The sequence below is a fragment of the Bos mutus genome, chromosome 19 (assembly GCF_027580195.1).
Source record: "Bos mutus isolate GX-2022 chromosome 19, NWIPB_WYAK_1.1, whole genome shotgun sequence".
NCBI classification, from domain to species: Eukaryota; Metazoa; Chordata; class Mammalia; order Artiodactyla; family Bovidae; genus Bos; species Bos mutus.
In genome coordinates this window covers 62,126,851-62,135,730 of record NC_091635.1, presented here as the reverse complement: position 1 = coordinate 62,135,730, position 8,880 = coordinate 62,126,851, and the positions used below count along the sequence as shown (strand labels likewise).

Genomic DNA, 8,880 nt, shown 5'->3' with positions numbered 1-8,880 from the left:
GTTTTCTATGTAGAGGATCATGTCATCTGCAAATAGTGAGAGTTTTACTTCTTCTTTTCCAATTTGATTCCTTTTATTTCTTTTTCTGCTCTGATTGCTGTGGCCAAAACTTCCAAAACTATGTTGAATAGTAATGGTGAAAGTGGGCACCCTTGTCTTGTTCCTGACTTTAGAGGAAATGCTTTCAATTTTTCACCATTGAGGATAATGTTTGCAGTGGGTTTGTCATATATAGCTTTTATTATGTTGAGGTATGTTCCTTCTATTCCTGCTTTCTGGAGAGTTTTTATCATAAATGGATGTTGAATTTTGTCAAAGGCTTTCTCTGCATCTATTGAGATAATCATATGGTTTTTATTTTCAATTTGTTAATGTGGTGTATTACATTGATTGATTTGCGGATATTGAAGAATTCTTGCATCCCTGGGATAAAGCCCACTTGATCATGGTGTATGATCTTTTTAATGTGTTGTTGATTCTGATTGCTAGAATTTTGTTAGGATTTTTGCATCTATGTTCAACAGTGATATTGGCCTGTAGTTTTTTTTTTTGTGGGATCTTTGTCAGGTTTTGGTATTAGGGTGATGGTGGCCTCATAGAATGAGTTTGAAGTTTACCTTCCTCTGCAATTTATAAATGCTGGAGAGGGGTGTGGAGAAAAGGAACCCTCTTACACTGTTGGTGGAATGCAAACTAGTACAGCCACTATGGAGAACAGTGTGAGATTCATTAAAAAACTGGAAATAGAACTGCCTTATGATCCAGCAATCCCACTGCTGGGCATACACACTGAGGAAACCAGAAGGGAAAGAGATAACCCCAATGTTCATGCACTGTTTATAATAGCCAAGACATGGAAGCAACCTAGATGTCCATCAGCAGATGAATGGATAAGAAAGCTGTGGTACATATACACAATGGAGTATTACTCAGCCATTAAAAAGAATACATTTGAATCAGTTCTAATGAGGTGGATGAAACTGGAGCCTATTATACAGATGAAGTAAGCCAGAAGGAAAAACATAAATACAGTATTCTAACGCATATATATGGAATTTAGAAAGATGGTAACAATAACCCTGTATGAGACAGCAAAAGAGACACTGATGTATAGAACAGTCTTATGGACTCTGTGGGAGAGGGAGAGGTGGGAAGATTTGGGAGAATGACATTGTAACATGTAAAATATCATGTAAGAAACAGTTGCCAGTCCAGGTTCGATGCAACGATACTGGATTGGGGCTAGTGCACTGGGACGACCCAGAGGGATGGTATGGGGGGAGGGAGGAGGAGGAGGGTTCAGGATGGGGAACACATGTATACCTGTGGTGGGTTCATTTTGATGTTTGGCAAAACTAATACAATTATGTAAAGTTTAAAAATAAAATAAAATTAAAAAAAAAAAAAAAGAGACATGTCTTTTAAAGATTAAGACTAATCATGAGAATGAAAACAAATTTGAAACACACTTCACACTCAAGACTTTAACATTTACATTCAGATCAAATCAGATCAGTCATTCAGTCATGTCCAACTCTGCAACCCCATGAATTGCAGCACGCCAGGCCTCCCTGTCCATCACCAACTCCCGGAGTTCACCCAGACTCACATCCATCGAGTCAGTGATGCCATCCAGCCATCTCATCCTCTGTTGTCCCCTTCTCCTCCTGCCCCCAATCCCTCCCAGCATCAGAGTCTTTTCCAATGAGTCAATTCTATGCATGAGGTGGCCAAAGTATTGGAGTTTCAGCTTTAGCATCATTCCTTCCAAAGAAATCCCTGGGCTGATCTCCTTCAGAATGGACTGGTTGGATCTCCTTGCAGTCCAAGGGACTCTCAAGAATCTTCTCCAACACCTCAGTTCAAAAGCATCAATTCTTTGGCACTCAGCCTTCTTCACAGTCCAACTCTTACTCATGTATGGATATACATGACCACAGGAAAAACCATAGTCTTGACTAAATGAACCTTTGTTGGCAAAGTAATGTCTCTGCTTTTGAATATGCTATCTAGGTTGGCCATAACTTTCCTTCCAAGGAGTAAGCGCCTTTTAATTTCATGGCTGCAGTCACCATCTGCAGTGATTTTGCAGCCCAGAAAAATAAAGTCTGACACTGTTTCCACTGTTTCCCCATCAATTTCCCATGAAGTGGTGGGACTGGATGCCGTGATCTTCGTTTTCTGAATGTTGAACTTTAAGCCAACTTTTTCACTCTCCTCTTTCACTTTTATCAAGAGGCTTTTGAGTTCCTCTTCACTTTCTGCCATAAGGGTGGTGTCATCTGCATATCTGAGGTTATTGATATTTCTCCTGGCAATCTTGATTCCAGCTTGTGTTTCTTCCAATCCAGCGTTTCTCATGATGTACTCTGTATATAATTTAAATACACAGGGTGACAATATACAGCCTTGACGAACTCCTTTTCCTATTTGAAACCAGTCTGTTGTTCCATGTCCAGTTCTAACTGTTGCTTCCTGACCTGCATACAAATTTCTCAAGAGGCAGATCAGGTGGTCTGGTATTCCCATCTCTTTCAGAATTTTCCACAGTTTATTGTGATCCATGCAGTCAAAGGCTTTGGCATAGTCAATAAAGCAGAAATAGATGTTTTTTTCTGGAATTCTCTTGCTTTTTCTGTGATCCAGTGGATGTTGGCAATTTGATCTCTGGTTTCTATGCCTTTTCTAAAACCAGCTTGAATGTCAGGAAGTTCATGGTTCACATATTGCTGAAGCCTGGCTTGGAGAATTTTGAGCATTACTGTAATAGCATGTGAGATGAGTGCAATTGTGCGGTAGTTTGAGCATTCTTTGGCATTGCCTTTCTTTGGGATTGGAATGAAAATTGCCCTTTTCCAGTCCTGTGGCCACTGCTGAGTTTTCCAAATTTGCTGGCATATTGAATGCAGCACTTTCACAGCATCATCTTTCAGGATTTGGAATAGCTACTAAATGATGTAAATCATCATCTGTTTAATCCAAACATGAATAAGAAGAATTCTTCCTTTGATCAATCATTATGGATAATGTGAGTCTCTGTGACTTTTTAAAAAATAAAGTTCCAGATAATTATTCCTCAGTTTATTGCATGGTTAAATGTTTCTTTGTATTATTGATTAAAATACCAATTCTTCCTGTCTCTAGGTGCATAGACAGTCATAAAAATAAATGAAGGTCCTCTGTCTGCCCTCTGCAGTGTGGTGGATATATTCATATATGTTTCCTCCGTCAGTTCTCATAACAGCCTGTGAGGTGGACATTATTGTTCTCATTTGATACTAGAGGAAACTAGGATGTAAGTTGCCAAGAAATATACCCCAGAATCAAGCAGCTGCAAGTGGAGAAAGAGAAGATACTTATCTGTTTTTTTTTGTTTTGTTTTGTTTTCTGATTCTCAAATCAGTATGTTTAACTGCTGGGATCATCATATCAACAGTTTGCAGAAGAGTTTGTGGGTGAATGCTTTGTATGGAAATTGTGGAGAAAAGAAATAGGGGTGAGGAAGAGACAAAACTAAAATTGACCCTCAATGAAAGTAGTATTACATGGTTATTCAAAATTAAGAATTTCAGTAAGTTTTACTGTGTGTATGTGTTTGAGTCTGTGTATGTATATGTATATTTATATTTCTTCAATGACATTGCTTCATAGACACTAGCCTCTGAAGTAACATTAATTATAATTAGTGTGACTATATCTAAAGGTTCTTATTAGATAAACATGGTTTATTTTAACCTAAGAAGATAGAACACTATTTAAGAATTTGGAGGAAATAAAAAGAAGTAGAATCTGAACTAGTCTTCATTCTGCTCTCATTAGTTGCTTGATTTTTGTCAAGATCCTTACTTTCTCTAAGCTTCTACTCACTAGTGTGAAAAATAAGTATGAAAATGATAGTAGTAATCATTTCAGTGGTTTTCAGTGAGAATTAAAGAACCAAATGACTGAAAAAACATTTAGAGCACAGTAAGTGTTCATTATGATTTTAAAACTAGTTTTATTGTTGCCAGTGACAGGGGAGCCTGGTGGGTTGCCATCTCTGGGGTCACACAGAGTCAGACACGACTGAAGTGACTTAGCAGTAGCAGTAGCAGCAGCAGTAAATATAATTAGATTTTGTTGTTATCATTATTAGTCTTACTATTAACATTAGTCTCTGATATCCTTTCCCTTCTGCAAATGGATGAAAGAATACCATGTATAGGTATTATAGGTATAGGTTAACCCATGTATAGGTTGCTATCATGCCATACACGTAGCAATAATCACTATTAGCTATGGTTATGTTATTGGATTTAGGCAACATGGCTTTTCAGTTCTATTACAGTATCCAGAGTCCCCTGTATTCATTCCTTTCCTATTATGGATGCCCCATAACATTTAATGTGAATGCTTAATTACTCTGTTACACATAACACTTTGATCTCCACCTCCTTACTGATCTTCATCCAAGTCCACTTGGTCCAAGTCACACACAAAAAAATCTTTATGAAAATTATATGCAAAATTTACTTTTTATCAAATTTGTCTTCATGCCTACACTCATGTGTTCATATTCTTATACTTATATTCTAATATTTACACTCAAGTCCTCATGTACTCATAGTTGAAAAATCCTTAAGACATCAGAATATTTTCCATCTTAAAAAATCTTATTAGAATTTAGATATCTATAGAATTTAGGCAATTGCTATTTATTAGATGAAAAACAATAAATTCAAGGCTGTGTTAAAAAACTGTGACTCTTTAAGGTACTGTGATCAACAAGAACAAGAAAAACATGGAAAATAGGAATAATTTGACAGCATTTATTCTACTGGGACTCACGGAAAATCCAAAGATGCAGAAAATCATATTTGTTGTGTTTTTGGTTGTCTACATCATCTCTATGGCAGGAAATGTATTCACTGTGGTCACCATCACTACCAGCTCATTGTTGGTGTCCCCAGTGTACTTCTTTCTGGCTCATCTCTCTTTTATTGATGCCCGCTATTCCTGTGTTGATACCCCTAAACTGGTCATAGATTCACTCTATGAAAAGAAAACCAGTACTTTCAAAGGATTCATGAATCAAATCTTTTGGGAACATTTTCTCGCAGGTGTTGATATCATCCTGCTTACTTCAATGGCCTGTGACCTCTATATGGCCATTTGCAAGCCCCTTCACTACACAATCATCGTGAATCAGCGGTTATGTTGGTTGCTAGTGAGAGTGGCATGGATGGGAGGCTTTCTTCAGGGAATCATACAGATCCTCTTCATCACCAGATTACCCTTCTGTGGCCCTAATGTCATAGATCACTTTATGTGTGACCTGAACCCTTTGCTCGAACTTGCTTGCACTGATACCCACATTCTAGGGCTCTTCTTTGCTGCCAACAGTGGTACTCTCTGTCTGCTAAACTTCCTTCTCTTGGTTGGCTCCTAAGTGGTCATTCTGCACTCCCTAAATACTAAAAACTTGGAGGCCAGATGCAAAGCCCTCTCGACTTGTGTCTCCTATATCATGGCAATTGTCATATTCTTTGTGCCCTGCATATGTGTATACAAGAGACCTGCAGTTATTTTGCCTATTGATAAATCAGTGGCTGTATTCTACACTGTTATAACCCCCCATGTTAAATCCCTTAATCTATACTTTGAGGAATGCCCAGTTGAAAACTACCATTAGTAAATCATTTAGAAATAAAGCTATTTCAGGTGAAATATAAATCTGGCCAGAACCCAAAGTCGATTGAACAGAGGTAACTGTCAAAAAGACATTGCTGATAATCTCTGCAAAGAATACCTAGTGAAATAAAGAACAACAACCACAAAAAATTACCAAACTTAGATTCTTTAAGAAGCAGATTAGGGTTCAGGATGGGGAGCACATGTATACCTGTGATAGATTCATTTTGATATTTGGCAAAACTAATACAATTATGTAAAGTTTAAAAATAAAATAAAATTAAAAAAAAAAAAAGAAGAAGCAGATTAGAAATTGGTGCAAGAAAATGGGAAAAACCAAACCCAGGACCATTCTTTAAATATGTAGAAAATTCTATCAAATTGGGACTTGATTTAACTGAATTCATAAATTTATATGGGTTCAAAATGTTTATTCTAGTAAAAATAAAAGGCAAAAATATATTGATTCCTATTAATAACCTCAATAACAATCTATAGAGATAGGCATGGCTATTTTTTCCATTAACAGGTGAGAGACTAAACAGAAAGGAGTAAATTCCAAAATGAAAATATCAAAGAACTAATAAACAGAAACTAAGTGATCACTCAAATCATGCTCTTAACTGTCAGAAAACAATGACAGAAGGGTAGCCTAATTACCCTCAAAGAATCTGGGACTGTTTCAGACCATATATATATATATATATATGGTATATATGTATATATATACATATATATACATGTACATGTATACATGTAATATAGCTCACACATAGATATATGTGTGTATATACACACACATATGTATATATACCACATATATATATATATATACATACACAATATATATCTATGTGTGAGCTATATTACATGTGTACATATACATGTATATATATGCATATCTATACACATATACATATATATACATATCTATCTATAAATATATCTATCTATTGATAACATATGACATGTAATATAGCTCACACATAGATATATGTATATACATATATATATACACACACACATATCTGTGTGTGAGCTATATTACATGTCATATATTATTATATAATAATATTACATAGTATTAATATGATATATGATATTATTATATAATTACATGTATAGTTATATGTATATATTACATTTATATATTATATTATATATTATTATGTTAGTATGTATGTGTGTGTGTTCCCTGTCATGTACAACTCTATGATCCCATGGACTGCAACCTATTAGGCTCCTCTGCCCATGGAATTTTTCCAGGCAAGATATTGGAGTGGGCTGCCATTCCCTACTCTGGAGATCTTCCTGACCTAGGTATGGAAACTGTATTTTTGTGTCTCCTGAATTTTCAGGCAGATTCTTTACCACTAGCACCACCTGTGAAGCCCTAGTATGTGTACTATTATATAATAGGTTATTCAGTTCAGTTCAGTTCAGTCACTCAGTCGTGTCTGACTCTTTGAGACCCCGTGAATTGCAGCACTCCAGGCCTTCCTGTCCATCACCAACTCCTGGAGTTCACTCAAACTCATGGCCATCAAGTCGGTGATGCCATCCTACAATCTCATCCTCTGTCATCCCCTTTTCCTCCTGCCCCCAATCCCTCCCATCCTGTGTAATAATAAGTTATTACATATAACTAAATACTAATAATTTTATTAATACTTATGCCCACTTATATACATCATAGTAGATTATTAGAGATTGACTTATCACTGTAATATGTAATTGCAGTAGCCAGTCCCTTCTTCAGGGGATCTTCCAAACTCAAGGATCACACCCAGGTCTCCTGCATTGCAGGCTGATTCTTTATCATATGAGCCACCAGCAAAGCCTTAGAATGCTGGAGTGAGTAGCCTATTCCTTCTCCAGTGGATCTTCCCAACCCAGGAATCAAACTGGGGTCTCCTGAATTGCAGGAAAATTATTTACCAGCTAAGCTACCAGGGAAACCATCATAAAAGCAACAGGGTATTCAATCTCTAAAGGGCAAGTAATGAATATCCAAACTTCCTTTTAGCATTCCAAATCCTTTTGTATTGTCCATGTGACCTTCTTATGTTTCTGATCTATCACAAACAGTAATGATTTAAATCAAAGAATATTTTGAAGTCAAACAGAAATTTAAATTTATTAAATAAACTGTCATACTCCTTGAAACATTTGCTTACTTGATAGAAATTGTTTCTACAAGTAGCATGATGTATGGTTTATAATAAACATCAAATGAATAAATATAAGTATTTACAGTAAGCAGAATGACAAACACCTATAATATTGTCTTCCCTGGTCGGCAAGATCCCCTAGAGAAGGGCATGGGAACCCACTCCAGTATTCTTACCTGGAAAATCCCATGGAAACAGAAGCCTGGGAGGCTACGGTCCATGGGGTTGCAAAGAGTCAGACACGACTGAGTAATTTAGCATGAGTCTGGTGTTGTCTAATTGATTATGGAATTTTAGCTCAGGTCCATGTTACTTTACCAATGTGGTTATTTCCTCAGATCTATAGTTGAAATGGACAAACTGCAACCAACAGATTCTTATTGTTGTTCATTGTACCATAATCCACTATGTTGATCCATTTCATTGATGATAGGCTGACTGCATCTTCTAATCAAGAAGCAACAATTACTTTAGATTTTTATTGTAAGACATTTCTGTGTCAAATGTTAGAATAAATCCAAATAAAATTCAGAGTACCAAACTCAGTGTTAATTTATAGGCACAGTGGTATGGGGCATATCAAGGTATTCCTTTTAACATGAAAGTTAACTTGTTCCTTCTGTCCTCTCCTATAACCAAAGATGCATTGTGCCCAGTGGACTTCACTGTTCTTTGGAGAAAGCACTTTTTTTTATGTGGGTGTATTTCAATGGTCCATTTGTAAAGGGATGCAAAGAGCTGCTAGTATTGAGTGAGGTCCAGAAAAAGAAATAGCTTTGCCACAGGTTCAGATTGTCATTCAAGCTTCTCAGTCACTAGGGACAAATGGTTCAGTAGATCTACAGTTCTTGATGTGTCAGTGGAGAGAGGGCTGTGGGAGTCTTTGGCAGGCCTCCACATGTGAACTGCATTGCAGGCACTTAGGATTATGTACCAAAATCTTGTGATCCTTTTCAGATAACTACTCTTATTTTTAGAAATAGCTCCTGGCTTGCTTAACAGAGACTGAATGCTAAACCATGGGTCACCAAGTTACTAG

The 8,880-nt window shown here is 36.6% G+C and overlaps 1 pseudogene; it reads left to right on the top strand.

Moving 5' to 3' along the window:
* The first annotated feature begins 4,780 nt into the window (after positions 1–4,780).
* LOC102286608 (olfactory receptor 4C13-like) lies at positions 4,781–5,711 on the top strand (annotated as a pseudogene).
* Positions 5,712–8,880: the final 3,169 nt, after the last annotated feature.